The sequence below is a fragment of the Centruroides sculpturatus genome, unplaced genomic scaffold (assembly GCF_000671375.1).
Source record: "Centruroides sculpturatus isolate CEXI.00-Female unplaced genomic scaffold, Cexi_2.0 scaffold298, whole genome shotgun sequence".
In the NCBI taxonomy this organism is placed as follows: Eukaryota; Metazoa; Arthropoda; class Arachnida; order Scorpiones; family Buthidae; genus Centruroides; species Centruroides sculpturatus.
Genome location: NW_019384568.1, coordinates 224,996 through 242,027, shown reverse-complemented (window position 1 = coordinate 242,027; position 17,032 = coordinate 224,996). Strand labels below are relative to the sequence as shown.

General features: G+C 32.6%; 1 long non-coding RNA gene across 1 annotated transcript; it reads right to left on the bottom strand.

Moving 5' to 3' along the window:
- Positions 1-5,289: 5,289 nt before the first annotated feature.
- On the bottom strand, positions 5,290-7,725 carry LOC111624101. The gene is made up of 3 exons (XR_002756519.1): positions 7,655-7,725; positions 7,498-7,587; positions 5,290-6,242 (listed from the first exon to the last, which is right to left on the bottom strand). It is a non-coding gene; the product is annotated as an uncharacterized LOC111624101 (long non-coding RNA).
- Between the last annotated feature and the right edge of the window lie 9,307 nt (positions 7,726-17,032).

The following is a 17,032-nucleotide window of genomic DNA, read 5'->3' as shown; positions in this document are numbered from 1 at the left end:
GGATGTCAATAATTTGTAGAGTGTTGAAAGACATGCAATTGGTCTGTATTTTGTGGGGCCTGTGGTTTTGTTGTTTTTAGGTTTCATGTAGGTGATGCCCCGAGTAGCAAATTTTGGCATGTCTTATGGATTGATGGTGATGTGTGTTATATGATTAGCTAGTTCCTGGTGCAGTGATGTAAACTTTTTGTACCAGAAATTGTGAATGTTGTTTACACCAGGTGTCTTCCAGTTGTGTGTTATGTTAACAGCGTAGCGGATGTCGTGTACGTTTATTTCAGCACAGGGCATAGTTGGTATGTTATGCAAGTTTCTGTTCTCCTCCTCAATCCAGCCTGCATCAGCATTGTGTGTAACAGCATTGGACCAAAGAGAAGACCAATAAGTTGTGAGTTCTTTCTCTGTTGGTGTGCCACTGTGCTGTGTATCAGAATTTGTTTTGGTACTGATTTGTCTGTAGAAATGTTTTTTATTGTTTGTGAATAATTTATTTTGTTGTTTTCGTAATGTACATGTTTTGTATCGTTTGAGTCTACGTGCTTTGGCTGCGAGTTTCTGTATTAGTGTATTGATGTATTCTGTAATGTGTGTTGTGATGTTCATGTTTTGTGTGTGTTTTGATTATCTTGAAAATGTTTTTGAGTTGTTTCTTTAATTTGGGTGTTATGTTGTTTTTAGTGTATTGTGTCNAGATTACTAGTTACCAGTACTTTTCGCACAAAAAATGTGAATGTAGTTATGATACCTTGTTTACAATTCACTAAAATGCAATTGGGGTTCCATAATATCACCTTCTCCTCTATAGTTATTGTCTATTCAGGTATTAGGGTTTTCGTGCTAAACGTGTTTTGCAACATTTTGCAATTCTGTCAGTTATACTGAAATTATCTAACAGGGATGGGAGAATTATGATACTCACTGTATTTACATTTTTTTCTTTCACATCATCAAGTACAAGAAAAACACAATGAACAGATTTCAGTTCAATTCACTTGCTCAATACTAAAGTAAACGTTTCAAATAAAGCAAATCATAGAGTTGTTTTAGTAAGCTTCACGAACGACTCTGATTACATGAAACACGAAAGACGTGTTTAATGTAATTAATAATTGGATCGAAATAAGACATATTAAAATCAATTTTTATGGAAATAATAAGTAATAATTTTCAATGTGTTCCTGTGCACTATACTGACGAAAATACTCTTTTTACGTGATCAATACTTGTCCATTACAATACAGCTTAATGTCATTAATACTTCTATTAGTTATATATTTAGGCCTCTTAATTTATTTGGTTTTGGGAAAATAATAAAACAAATACATTACAATAAATTTTTTATAAGATTTATTTTAATTGAACTTTTCTGACTTTCATTTCAGCAAATTCATTAATTACATCTTCATAATTAATATTTTTAACGATATTGTATTTGTATTCTATTGAAATAATAGAAATATTGGATAATCGTTCTTGTCTGCTAGTTGATCTTAAATAATTTTTTATTAAGTTTAACTTGCTAAAACTTCTATTTGGCGAAGCAATAGAAACGGGAAGAGTTAGAAATATTCGAAGAGCGACATTGATATTTGGGTAAGACTCAATTAAACCAAAATAATGAAGAGCCTGTAGAATATTAAGCGGAGATGCAGTTTCTATATTTTGTATAAGAGTCGTTACTTAAAAAATTAAAACTTTCAANTGGTGTAGTTGTTGTCTGTATGCTGTCATGTTTGTTTCGAGTCTTGTGATGGTGTAGTAATTGCGGATGATAAACTCGTTCATTTCTGTTGTCCATTTCATCCGTTGGCGTGGTTTTCCAGCCTTTGTGGTCTGTGGATGCATTGTCGCAGAAACACCAAGGCTAGGTTGATTCCTCACATCTGTTGAGGGCATTGCAGTTGCCATGCTTGGGCCGGCGCTGCTTTCGCCATCGGTAACCAAGGGAGACTGGAACCTATTTTTCGAACGTGAGCCTCTGCCTAAACCACGAACGCGGACCTTGTTAACCCGGGCGACGTCCGAGCCGGTATCATACTTACATCTGGTTACTACCATGATAAATATCTCCACACAATGTGGGTGTGTGGTCACTCTTAGCTTCATTTCTCCCCATAGACCTTACTGGTATGGGTGTCCCTACCAAGAGCTTGTGCTCCAGCCNATAAGGTTGTTGTGTATAATTGTTCGTTTTTGATCAACAACCCTTTGTTCGGTGACAGTGAGGTGAGGATATTGTTGTGTGAATCTATGGTGTAGTTGTTGTCTGTATGCTGTCATGTTTGTTTCGAGTCTTATGATGGTGTACTAAGTACGGATGATAAACTCGTTCATTTCTGTTGTCCATTTCATCCGTTGGCTTGGTTTTCCAGCCTTTGTGGTCTGTGGATGCATTGTCACAGAAACACCAAGGCTAGGTTGATTCCTCACATCTGTTGAGGGCATTGCAGTTGCCATGCTTGGGCCGGCGCTGCTTTCGCTACCGGTAACCAAGGGAGACTGGAACCTATTTTTCGAACGTGAGCCTCTGCCTAAACCACNAAAATCTCAAAAGTCGCTACTTTTGACTGATTTGTCTGAGGTTTCCGCTACCTCACTACGTCCCTCTAAAAGTCGCCACAGTTGGGAACACTGGTGAGTGGACATCTAGGGTCTAAATATGGCGAAATGTAATCTCCAAACCGCGCTATAGAAAGGCGGAAAAATTTAAAATTTAAAAATATAATTTCCTGTGAACAGCAGTTTGGGCCCCCTTCCAAGTGGGCCCTGTGCGGGTGCACTTCTTGCACCTGCCTAGTTACGGCTCTGGCATAAGAATTTAATTATGTCAGAAAAGTCTATATTTTCACGAAAACCTTTTAAGAATATATAAAAGATATTTAGACATGGTTATTAAAGATTCTTAAGTAACAGTGATTGTGTTAATCTATTAAAAATCTGATGTTACGTAGCAAAATATGGCAGTAACATTTCCGACTCGAAAAACGTTTTACGAAAATATGTTCAGTACAAACGTTTCGTACAGATTCATTATAAAATGGGCCTAACATTCTTTAATTAAATGACGATTCACATGCATAATTGAATTAGAACAGACAATTTTGTTTGCTTTTCTGATTTTTCGTTTGTTAATAGAAAAGAAATTTAGTAAAATCAATTAAATTTAATTAATGTCAATTAACGTGATTGTATAGCATCTTCGTTTCAAGCTGTTTCTTTTTATATTAATATTTATTTGTGCAATTATGCAGAAATTCCTGATTGCATCTAGAAAACGTTTTATATTGCTTTTTCAATTTATTAACATGAGAAATGATAAAACCGCTTTATGACTTGACACGAGCCCCGAATAACTTCTTTTTAATTATTGTCTAATTTTATAACTTTAGTAAATAGAAGTGATAATTTAGTTTAGGCAATAATTACATTATAATCCAGTTAGTTACAGTTGTAAATTACAGTTACAAAATAATACACGAACAATGTAAATACAGTGAGTATCATAATTCTCCCACCCATTAGATAATTTCAGTATAACTTGCAGAATTGCAAAATGTTGCAAAACACGTTTATCACGAAACATTTGGATGTAAGGAATAATACATTTGTTGAAAAACGTAATCTTCAGTAATCACAGTAGCCGTGTTTCTCCTTTAAAGCATTTGTAATGAGATTATTTATAGAATTAGTAACATTTCTGCGATCGTGCAATGTTATTTTCTTTCAATTATCCTACTTACGATCTTGTAAATGATGAAGACAGAGCAATATATCTAAATGTCAAAATAAATCTAAACTTTCATTATTTTTTATTGTAAATTTAAGAATTTACTAATTTTGATATATACACGAATAGTAAACTAACACAGAAATTATTTAATATAAAAAAATTAAGGATTGGTAAACAGAAGAGATCTGTTTTGTTCGCAAACAAAAGAAATCTATTGTGATAATAAAAGCTTACCACGCGAATCTTTAACTGTTGTACTAAATTATATTAAAACTAGCAGGTAGGCCCGGCGTTGCTCGGACAAAAGTAACGATAAGGGAGATAAGATTATTACGATCTATTCAACCTCACCCGTTTTCACAGAATACAAGAATTGGGTCCTCCTGTTTCCGGACTGATTAGACAATTTTTAGATGGGTCTAAAAATATGTTCGATTTCCCGCAAAAACGAAAAATCTGCATCTGCGTCTTGCACGTCGCTTTCTCTTAACAATTCCATTGTTACTTAACACTTCCATTGTTGATGGAAGTGTTAAACCTTATCCTGTCTCACTGCCCGGTGGGAAGGGATTTCGAAAAATCCCTTCTTAGTGTGCGTTTTCGTGACGTACCCTAACTGTGTACCAAATTTCAACTTTTAACTGCTAACCGTTTGGGCTCTGCGCTTATAATTATTATTATTATCAATCCGTCTCGATTATATATATACATAACAGTTATAAATCAACTGTACTTAAATTCACTCCTGTAATTCAGTGTTTTCTAACAATAGGTTCATAAAATAATAAATTTCTGCGTTTTTTAAAATTCTGAAAAAAATAGAAAACAAACATTCAAAAACACTGTTAATTATAGATTTTATTTTACGTGTAAGAGTACATCAAGAAAACCTATTTTACACAAAGAGGTTTAATAATACATTATCGTAAAATGAAAAATACATGTTATCAAACAAAGATATTATTTACATTGAATTTTAGTGCAACATCAAGTAAATATTTCATTTTATGTGTACCTTTTGTGTCAGTGATGATAAAAAACATGTGTTGTTATTGGAATCAATTGAAAGATGCGAACAATATATTAATCTTACGTGCTTTCTGTTTACATTATTTTTGTATTACTTTCAGTTTAAATCTGTGCACTGTACAGTACTTACTAATGTATGAATAATTTCAAATGTGTTTTTCTTATGTTCTATTTTTGTAATCACTAGAAATTATTCACATTGATTCACTAAAATTCACGCATCATGTGAATTAATAGAATTTTTATTCCGTCTATTTCATCAGTGTATTTTTTCGAATTTCCTCATTTATTAAAAAAAACGATAATTACTAAAATTCAGTTATGAAATTTGAATACATAAGTATGTCGATTGTTTTATGAATACAATAGAATTTCAATCTTTTTGAACAGCTGTGTTTTAAATAGTGAAATATTTTAAGGTTTCTTTAATATCTTCTCCATTGAATTTAATATTTAACTGCTGTAAAATTAAAATTGTTTTACTGTTTTCTACTTTATTCCAAGCTTAAAAATATATGAATTATGCAAATACTTATTAAAATATTTTAGTCTAAGAGACGTGGAGTGCACTTACTATGGCCGAAGTTGTCTAGGAATAAAATTTTCTGTGACTAATTCTCATTTTCTAGTTTTTCACGTTATGTATCTAAGCGACAACGCGACTAATAATCGATCTGACGAAAGTGATGCCTCCCGGGAGGACTTTGTATGAGAAACTGGCCCCTATTCAGGTATTACAACGTGAAGAAAACCCGGAAAACTGCACGTGGCCAGTCCGTTGGACAGGCGCGAAACCACGACCAACTACCGGTGTTTAGTGGTTTTATCCACTCGGCCATTGGTGGGCCGAAATTTTCACTTACTCAGAAGCATCGCTATATCGGCCATTTTAGATAATTTCCGAAGGACAATTAATATGCTACGTAGACGCATAATCATTATGGAATATGAACGCTGCAAGAGATCCTTATTATGTTTTTCATATACTTGCGCCACCATAAAATGTTTTCTGACAACTCCTGTTTCAATTTAAACTTAGTTCAACGTCACCTTTTATCATTTTGCTATAACTGTATAATTAAATAATAGTCTGAATAGACGTCTACGTAGTGCAATTGTCATATCACAATGAATTTAATATTTCTCCGAGTTTTCCTAAGGCAAATGTATTCCTGAATGAATTAACGCTTTTAAAAAGAGAATCAGTGTCATAATACAAAGAATCATTCAGAAGTGAATCACTAAAAAGTCTTTACAAACATTTGATTGATACTGTTTCTTGATAATTTACATAATTATCGAGAATGAGTGTCAATATTATATTTGATTATGTAAATTTTTAAAAAGTACTATTGAACGGTCGTAATAAAGAGCTGTTCAAATGATTTTCTGTCGCAGTAAATCTGGGCACACACTGTCTCTTTTTATTCATATCCCTTAGTTCGAGTAGGGTCGAGAAAATCGACTCGAGCATTTTAGCCATCTGAAACACAAAAGTAAATAAAAATTATATTTCGTATGAACAAAATGTCTAATTTCTACTATAGGCTAACCTATTATTAAAGAGTGTAGTGGAAAAACTTCTATTTGAACATTAAAGTACGGTACATAAGCTGCAAGTTCCGATAACTATTTTCTTCTAACAGTGAAACGTTAAGTTCAAAATTTAATATTAAACTGTAATTTCTTGTAAATAGAAAATCACGGGAGTGAATTTGAGTCACATAAAAGTTAGTGACTGAATATATATAGGCCTATATATATAAATACAGTTGACCCCCTATAACACTGTTGATAATTTTGTTTTATATGAATTCCATGTTGTACGAGTCATTTAAATTTTTAAATACGTGTGCCGGGATGTAAACGGCTTATGTATTTGTAAAATTCAAGCGACTCGTACAACATGAATTCGTATAAAACGGAATTATCAACATTGTTATAGGGGGGTCGACTTGTATACACAAAAATTAAAGTTGCCTATTTTCAGGGTTTAATTTTCTCCAAATACCTGTAGCAATTCTGAATATCTTCTTCAAGAGACACTTGTTTTCTTGTCTGGGTTGCAAAATTTCAGGTATGTCTATAATTCGGTTGCCGAAATATAAGCAATAAAATCAGAAAAAAAAGCTGCATTTTCTTTATTATTTTGTGTATTCAGCCATGTAGATGCTTTATGACAATAAAATAACATAAAATTAAACGAAATCATCTTGATTGGTATATTGTGGTGAAGTGATAAACTGTGTACATTTCTTGCAAATAAACTGTATATAGTGAATCGAATAAAGGTGTGTTCCCAACAAACCTACATTTGAAACATTTCAATTAATCGGCTACAGAATACGGAAGATGATAAGGTCTTTAACAGAGTTATTAGATAGGTTGTGGCCAACGTTTTCAACGCGAAAACGTGTACGTCGGACGTTCAGCGCCACTTTCCTAAAGGCCTATAAGTTTGGCAATGATGTTTGAAATGTCGAGCATGATTCCAAACACCATTGCCAAACATCTAGGCCTTTAAAAAAGCGGCGCTGAACGTCTGACGTACACGTTTTGGCGTTGAAAACGTCGGACGCAACCTTCCTATTATACTTTTATAGCTTAACTTCGAGCTTACAGATTACAAGCTTCAAATTTTTCTTGGCACAATCGTTCACAACTGACACGTTTTTTGTTTTGATTATATTTTATAAAACGAATTTTATATTTTTAAAAGAAAATTTTATTTTCCAAACCTTCATTGCAAAATTCTCTTTGATGAAGAAGAAACCTCCCACGGAAACTCCAAGAGGCATTTTTCCAAATCGTTTCATAAAATTCAAAATCTGCAAATATTTATAAATATATTTAGAGAATATAAAATATTCAATATCAAAATATACGATAACGAACCTTTAATTTGAATTTCAGTCGAAGATTGGCAGGAGCAATCTTATAAATTCCAATAAAATCGCTGTACAACTGTACAAATGTATAAAAGATATATTTTTATAAAATTACATAATTTTCTAATTATAAGAAAATTACAGTTAAAATAAAATTATAACCATATTTTACAATTAAACATTTTAACCGAATATTCAAGGAAAGGGTATTGTTGATTGATTGATTAATTAACATTTATAATTATTATATGCAAATATATTAGTTATTAAATACGATATTTTCTACAAATAATATGACAATATTTACCATTATTGGAACTTTTGAAGTTAGAAAAGATGATACAATAATTCCTGTTAAGTACACAAACGATGTAATGATTCCCACTATTTTTATCATAGGCTCCAATTCCTCGAATATCATCGAATAGACTATTATACATACAAAATTAGTAAAAAAGATATAAACACAGGGAAAGAAATTGCTGAGTTTTTCGTTAAATTGTTGTATTACTTCCCATACTTCTGTATGTTTGTTAATTATTGCATTTATAGTTTTTCTTAAGTTTGGAAATTGTTTGTTAACTTTGTTAAATTCATCATGTATGTTAATTAAGCGGTAATAATAAATATACCAGGCTGATGAACAAAATGTAATAATGTATTGAATTTGACTCGTACTGTAAAAAAACGTAAATTTTAAAGTTAATTATACATAAGACCGTAGCAGAATGAGAATTTGTTTTGCTATGTATAACGGGATAGAATAAAATATCTAAGGGTATGGACATTATTATGAAAAGCAACGCAAAACAATAGAAACTCGCGAAGATGAACCTTTCTATCGCTTTTCATTTGTCAAATTCTGCGGGAAATGAGCTAATATTGGTCTTCAAACGAAACTGTGTTCTTTTAATAAAACTAAACTGTAAACTGACATAAAAAGAATAGGATGTCAATAATTTGTAGAGTGTTGAAAGACATGCAATTGGTCTGTATTTTGTGGGGCCTGTGGTTTTGTTGTTTTTAGGTTTCATGTAGGTGATGCCCCGAGTAGCAAATTTTGGCATGTCTTATGGATTGATGGTGATGTGTGTTATATGATTAGCTAGTTCCTGGTGCAGTGATGTAAACTTTTTGTACCAGAAATTGTGAATGTTGTTTACACCAGTGTCTTCCAGTTGTGTGTTATGTTAACAGCGTAGCGGATGTCGTGTACGTTTATTTCAGCACAGGGCATAGTTGGTATGTTATGCAAGTTTCTGTTCTCCTCCTCAATCCAGCCTGCATCAGCATTGTGTGTAACAGCATTGGACCAAAGAGAAGACCAATAAGTTGTGAGTTCTTTCTCTGTTGGTGTGCCACTGTGCTGTGTATCAGAATTTGTTTTGGTACTGATTTGTCTGTAGAAATGTTTTTTATTGTTTGTGAATAATTTATTTTGTTGTTTTCGTAGTGTACATGTTTTGTATCGTTTGAGTCTACGTGCTTTGGCTGCGAGTTTTTGTTTTAGTGTATCGATGTATTCTGTAATGTGTGTGTTGTGATGTTCGTGTTTTGTGTGTGTTTTGATTTTCTTGAAAATGTTTTTGAGTTGTTTCTTTAATTTGGGTGTTATGTTGTTTTTAGTGTATTGTGTCAGCCTGCCTAATTGCTGTCTAATGTCATTTATTTGTGTTTCTATTCTTCTCTGCCAGGCAGGCTTGTGATAGAATTGTGTTTTGTGTGTGTCTGTCTGTGAGTGTATTTTCAGTCCATGGTGTGTTACTACTGTGACTGCCCCAGCATAAACTAATGTATGAATGTCTGAGAGTGTAGAAATTGAATGAATGTAGTTTGGTAGTAAGTGAGTGTTTACATAATCTAGTGTTTTTCCTACTGCCTTTGACGTGTTGATTTTTGGTATTCGTGGTCTTTGTGTGGGATCTGTACCAGTATATTTAATGAGTGTTTCCTGAAATATAAGTGAGAGCGTATTAACTAATTCTATGTCTACGTTATCAGTGATGGATGGGGAAGTGCCTGCAGTATCATTAGTGGTACTTGTTGTGTGTGTGCTGTAATCAGTGCTTGTTGCTGGATTATCCTGACAGGTTACGTGATCTTCATTAATGTTAAATGTTTCTGTCTGTTGATGTATTTGATCAGCAACCTGTTGTTTGATAAGTTCAAGTGTTGTTTGTGGGATAAGGTTGTTGTGTATAATTGTTCGTTTTTGATCAACAACCCTTTGTTCGGTGACAGTGAGGTGAGGATATTGTTGTGTGAATATGTGGTGTAGTTGTTGTCTGTATGCTGTCATGTTTGTTTCGAGTCTTGTGATGGTGTAGTAAGTGCGGATGATAAACTCGTTCATTTCTGTTGTCCATTTCATCCGTTGGCGTGGTTTTCCAGCCTTTGTGGTCTGTGGATGCATTGCCACAGAAACACCAAGGCTAGGTTGATTCCTCACATCTGTTGAGGGCATTGCAGTAGCCATGCTTGGGCCGGCGCTGCTTTCGCCACCGGTAACCAAGGGAGACTGGAGCCTATTTTTCGAACGTGAGCCTCTGCCTAACCCACGAACGCGGACCTTGTTAACCCGGGCGACGTCCGAGCCGGTATCATACTTAGATCTGGTTACTACCATAATGATTATCTCCACAGAATGTGGGTGTGTGGTCACTCTTAGCTTCATTTCTCCCCATAGACCTTACTGGCATGGGTGTCCCTACCAGGAGCTTGTGCTCCAGCCTGCATTGCCCTATGGTTCAGTAAAATTACTGGGCTCTCCCACCACGACCAGATGGTGACCACGGGAGAGTTATTATTATTATTATTATCAACCCGTCTCGATTATATATATAGATATAGATATAGATATATATTGGGACATTTCGATCTACGAATAAATGAATACAATACGATTATATTATATTTTCACTATAAACTGTTCGAAACTCATTGTTCTTATATGTACAATAGAAACTACAAGTTACTCAGATTTTCGATTTCACTCCGAATAAAACTAATTCTATATTAAATTAATTTTATAATTTGTTATTTTAAGTAAAAAAATTAAACGAATAATTAATCTTAATAAAATTGATTATTCAATAGCTTTCATTAATATACGCAAATATATTAATTATCAAATATTATATTCTCAGAAACTTTACCATTGTTGGAATTCTTGAAAGTAGAAACGATGAAGCAACACATCCTAATAAGAAGATACACGATACAATGCTTCCCACTATTCTTCGAATAATGTCTAATTCCAAGAATAGTAATGAATAGACTGCAATGCAGGTAAAGTTTGTAAAAAATGCGTAAACACAGGGCAAGAAATTGCTAAGTTGTTCGTTAAATTGTTGTATAAGTTCCCATATTTCTGTATGTTTGTCAATAATCTCGTTAATTGTGTCTCTTAAATTTGGAAATCGCTTGTTAAGTTTATTTATTTCATTTTGTATATTGATTAAGCGGTAATAACAAATATACCATGCTGACGCACAGAATGTTATAACAAAATGCATTTGACCCGTGCAGTATAAAACATAAACTCTAAAGTAACTTACGCATAAGACGGCAGAGAGATGCGAATCTCTTTGGCTCTTTATAGCAGGAAACAAGAAAAACTCTAAAGGCATGTAAACCATTATCACTACAGACACAAAACCAAAGAAATTTCCAAACATGAATCTTTCTATCGCTGACCATTTTTCCAGTTCTTCAGGAAATGCGCTGACGTTGCTTTTCAAACAAAACTGTGATCTTCTAATAAAACTAAACTGCACACTGATATAAAATGAATAGAACAAAACCAAAAATTCCAAAATAAAATTATAATTGGCAAGCTTTCTCCAACCGGCACAGAAAATTTCGTCATTCAACAATTCGAAACATATTCTGAATGTCCAGCTCCATAGAAAGAACTCCACAAACAATTGGTAATACGAATATAATTTTTCGTGATAGAGATTAATTTTTCTCTTGTAACAATCGCATAATTTTAATGGTTGCATGCCAAATATTCTTCCAACAGAGATTAACGGATGCAAATAGCACACAGGATGACGAGGCAGACTTTCGTTCATCGTGAATATTAGTTATGACGAATGCATTATAAAATTTCAATCTTGAAATAATCTAAAGAAACGAGAAGTCGAACTTATCCAAGTAATCTTTGAGCAAGGAAAATGAAGTAAAATAATTATAAATTACATTCGATTTATCTGGAGAACATCTTTTAATTATCTTTCTATACTATATAACTGGATTTCTGCATATAAATTTTCTATCTTTTAATTAAATGAATATTTATATGCAAAACTATATTAAAATAGACATTATTGTGTTTGCTTTTCTAATTTTCCTTCGTTAATTAAAATCTAGTTTGATAGAATTAATTACCTTTACTTAATTATTGCCAGATGTATAATAGTATAAAGGTAATCATATTTAATTATAATCGGAATTTTTCAGCAGCAATTAAATAATTCATGTGAAATTATGATGTTGTAAAGTAGATTTATACATGCACCATAATAATTTAGTAAATAATTTAATTTAAAATGGAATTGGTTGCCGTTTAGAAAAGAAGGTTCGCCTGCACAATATCAATTGAATTAATTCAGTATATTGCTTCAAGTAGCAATCTGCTGTGAGAAATCTAATTCATGTTTGTTTTCCAATTACGAAAGCAAACATGATATGTTAGAAATAGTTACTTTCTGTTAAAGTAATTAGTTAATATACACACTGTTTTGATATTGATTTCGAATAGGCGAGCTTTTACACTTAGTTATATTTGGCAGAACAATCAATTTTCTGTTCGTCATTTCTTTTCTTTCACATCATTCACTACAAGAAAAACACAATGAACAGATTTCAGTTCAATTCACTTGCTCAATACGGAAATAAACGTTCCCAATAAAACGAATCATAGAGTATTTTAGTGAGTTTCACGAAAGACTCTTATAAGATATCACCGAAGTTGCGTGTTTAATGTAATCAATACTTGGGTCAAAATGAGACGTATTAGAATCATTTTTATGGGAATAATAAGTAATAATTTTCACTGTGTTCCTCTACACTATACTTATGGAAATATTCTTTTTCTCATAATAAATTTACAACTGAGCAAGTTGTAGTTATTTGCAACATACAATACAGAAAGTTATACAGTTCATATAATTAAAACACATCTGTCTATTAGAAAGTAACGTGATCAATACTTGTCCATTACATTACAGCTTAATGTCATTAATACTTCCATTAGTTATGTATTTATAGGAATAAGAATTTAGTTACGTCAGAAAAGTCTATATTTTCCGATTATTCACGAAAACCTTTTAGGAATATATGAAAGTTACTTAGACATCGTTATAAAAGATTCTTAAGTAACAGTGATTGTCTGTCTTTATAGAATTGTATTTAAAGTTTAATTAAAATGTATAAAATATTAAAGTTTGTAACACGAAATTTTTGATCCTCACAGAAGTATGTCTAATGGTTTTTAAGAAACATGAATAACGTAGGTGTAAAAATGAAATACAGTAGACTCTCTGTATTCATCATATATCGATCCGGCGGTGTCGAATCACTGGACGTATCGGATTGGCAAATAACGGACTACAAAGATTCAATTGTAGTTCATAGCTTTAGAATTAAGTCGAAAAAACTTTTAAAAAAGCAATAATTAGTGACTACCAATTTTTGTGGTATCAAATTATTGCGTGTAAATATAAAAGTAAATGATTTAGATGATTAAACAATCTAAGGCTTGATCTATTATTTAACGATAGAAAAATAACTAAAGTATATAGAAACTAGCTTCTTGAAAAGTGTGTAAGAAATTTATTATGACTTGTGTGTAGTGCTTAACGAATATCGGCATTATTACTAATAATATACGAATTATACGGAAATATATAATCCTTACGTATACGCACTAAATGTAAAAATATAGGGATAAGGTATCCAAAACTTGAGTATAGACCATGCCATTCGTGTAGGGACAGCTTCTCATAGGAAACTGACTTGTATTCAGATGTTAGACCCACGTTGAAAACCCAACAAACTGTACGTGGTCAGCCCATTGGTGAGGCACTAACTGGCATCTATCCGATACTTTTAAATGGTTTTATATTGGACGTACCTTCATTTGGTGTTGAAATACCACAGCAAAAAGTAACAATTTCGCAATTGTTTGCGAATCTGACAGTACTTTCCAGATTTTTCAGATATAATTGTGTAACAGTGTAATGTAATTTAATCCAAAAAAATTTAATTTGTTCTTTTGATACACGATACTATTCTTAGTAAACTAAAGCTCAACTGGATCACACGAATCTTTTCTGCTTGTCTACTACATGAAAATTACACTTTTCTAAATTTGTCTAAAAAAAATACAGTAGACCCCTATAAAACGGGTTCATTTGATGTGGATTCTTATATAACGGCGAAAAATTGCGATCGTATTCGTATAAACACGCTAAAAGAGACTCATATGATACGGTAAAACGTCATCGCCTATTCGTGTCACAACAGAATTGGTCGAATGTAGACCAATAGCAGATATTGCACAAACCGTTGAGTTTAAACGAGCAGCGGACCTACCAAAAACCATATATTATTTAACGGCCATAAAAATTATATTTATATTAATGATGTCTCCAAAGTTCAGCAAATTTTTAACAGAAAAGTAATTTATCAGAAATCGCGGCCGCCGTTTGTGCACCGCTCCGCGACGAAAACAAGCTTAAGCAATGGCATCGTCGAACGGTGCACACTCGGTAAGTAGTCCTACAATTTTTTGTTTATGGCATAGTTTATATGGATTATTCTAAAAAAATTATACTTGTTTTGGAAATGTTGAGTCAAATTAGTCTAAAATCGATTAATTTTATGGAAAAAAAACCTTTCAAACAGCCGTAGTTTGTAAGCTGCTATACGTGCTGGGCTGTAATTTTTATGAAAATGAATTTCATAAAAACCGGAACGTATCTACCGTGTTATAGGAGAGCCTACAGTATGTCATAAATAGTTTCATTCGTTCTACATAAATTATAAGCAGGTGCATTCGTAAACACAAATACAACGTGTAATGTTTCTATTCACAAAATCATATTTTAATATTTTCAATTATGTTTACTTTAATTTATTTATTTCAATGTCATATTTAAGTAACTTTATTTAAATAAAATGTGTAATTACAAAAACAATTGAATTTTAACAATAATTCAAAATGAATATGAAGTAACAATGACTTTCATTTGTTAGCTTTGTTTTGGTGAATAAAATTCATCTTTAGTTTTAATATCCACAGCAAGAATTTCTTATTTCCTGTGTTTTACTTTTAATATTTAAAGTTTAAGATTCGCGTTGTCTTCATAACTAAAAGATAAGTATAAATCCAACTTTTGATCATTGCAAGAGTTATTATTAATATAAAGCCTTTTTATTTTCAGCTTTCAAGCGGTGCAAAAAGTATGTGTTCATAATTAGCACATTACTGGTTAATTACTTATGATTATACGTTTATTTCAAGTTTGAACTTAATTTAAAATATTAATCCTTCATCTAATTATTATTGTTCCGTACGATTATTTGTACTTCTTCTGATTTAACTACATCGAAGTGTATTAAATTCGCGACGTAACATGTACTACATGCAAACCAAGAGAAGTATAGTGTGTTGCACGTCTGATGCGTCAATCAAATGTACAATAATAGTTTTCAACAAACTTTCAAAAACATTAGCAATACTTTTGTTTCGGAAATGGCGCCATTCCAGTTTTTCCCGTAATGACGATTCTGCCTATTTATTACGGGGTTTCTGGACAAACAAAAAACCCACGGAGGAGAGTGAGACCTTGACGATGGTTCCGTGGCTTCGAATGGAATTTATTTTCTTTCACTAACTTCACCCGGCAGAAGGCCAGAAATAATTTACAAAGTAAAAATTTTTTATTCACATTTATTCTTACGGCTGACCAGTGGCCGAGTGAATAAAACTGAATGCTGGTATTAGGTCGTGGGTTTCGTGAATATCTTCAGCTACAGAATCTTATGTGAAGGATGGACATCAGTTTTTTATTCCAATTACATATTCAAATTATTAATTTCTTTCTTTTGCAGTTACTTTAGCATTCGTTATTCTGTTGTTAAAAAATCGCAATTCTGTTGGGTGAGATACTGAAATAAATATCATATTATTAATCATGAACCTTAAAACTTTATTCATGGTACTGTTCATCATTTTTACCTTAAGGACATGTCCCGAGATAACTCGGGAATGTTCTGTAGCGTGATATAAAACTCGGGCGTTTGGACACTGATTTTTTTACTCTCGCGAAAAAATTTTTTCGCGATTTTAATTTACCTTTGATGACGCGCGATTAACGCTTAATTGTTTTTTAATGCGATTTTTTTAATCAAATTTAATTAATCGTTCTAAAGTTGTAGTGCACGGATTTTACTTTGGTAAAGTTATTTAAAGCTAGTTCCTGATATCAAAAACGACCTCCAATAGTTTTTTAATTTTTTTAATTAATAGATTTTATTATATATAAGTTTAATTAAATCGGGGGAGTCATAAATCGCAACAAAAATTTTAATTTTTTAAAAATATTTAAAAATATACGGCCAGCTAGTATTCACCCTACTTTAAACCCTTGTCCTCCCGACACGTCTATGAGAATGTCCCGGGAAATCCGACACCAGCTGTTCTCAAGGTCATTTAGCTGTGTAAACAATGACTCATCAGTGTCAAATTTCGCAGAAAGGCGAGACAATGGAAAATAAAGTTTGAAGCTTTTTCTTCAAAATTAACGCATTTCTTTCGTTTTCTTTTCAGTTTTAAGTATTTTTTACGTTTAATTACATTAATATCAAAAATTGGAATGTCTCAAAGGCAGTGGCGTGCCGTCATTAGAAGCGGTGGAAGCGCCACTTCCCTTGTATTTTATAAAAAATAAATACATACTAATTTTAATTATATGAAAATAATCGAACAATATTTTATTATAACCGCATTATGTATCTTATTACAAATTTTTATACTACACGTGAAAAAAAATAAGATTGCTATTGTATATTCGAATATTAATGGCGGAGTGCAATCTCTATTGTCAGATTCCAAAAAGCCAGATTTCTGAACGCGCTTTACAGAGCACCAACCTCACCCGGTTTAGCCGGTAGAAGCCTACGAGATTGAGTTGATGCTACACATTCCAACGCTTCCAATTCTATCCGGGACCAGTTCCGGGCTGTTAGCCACCCGCCCGCTAGATATTTGGCCGATTACGTGAATAACGAGCAGATTTATAACTTAACCCAACCGATAAGAATTTACTGGTATGTTTTTACGATAGTTCTGTATAGTTGACAGGAGTTTAAAAAA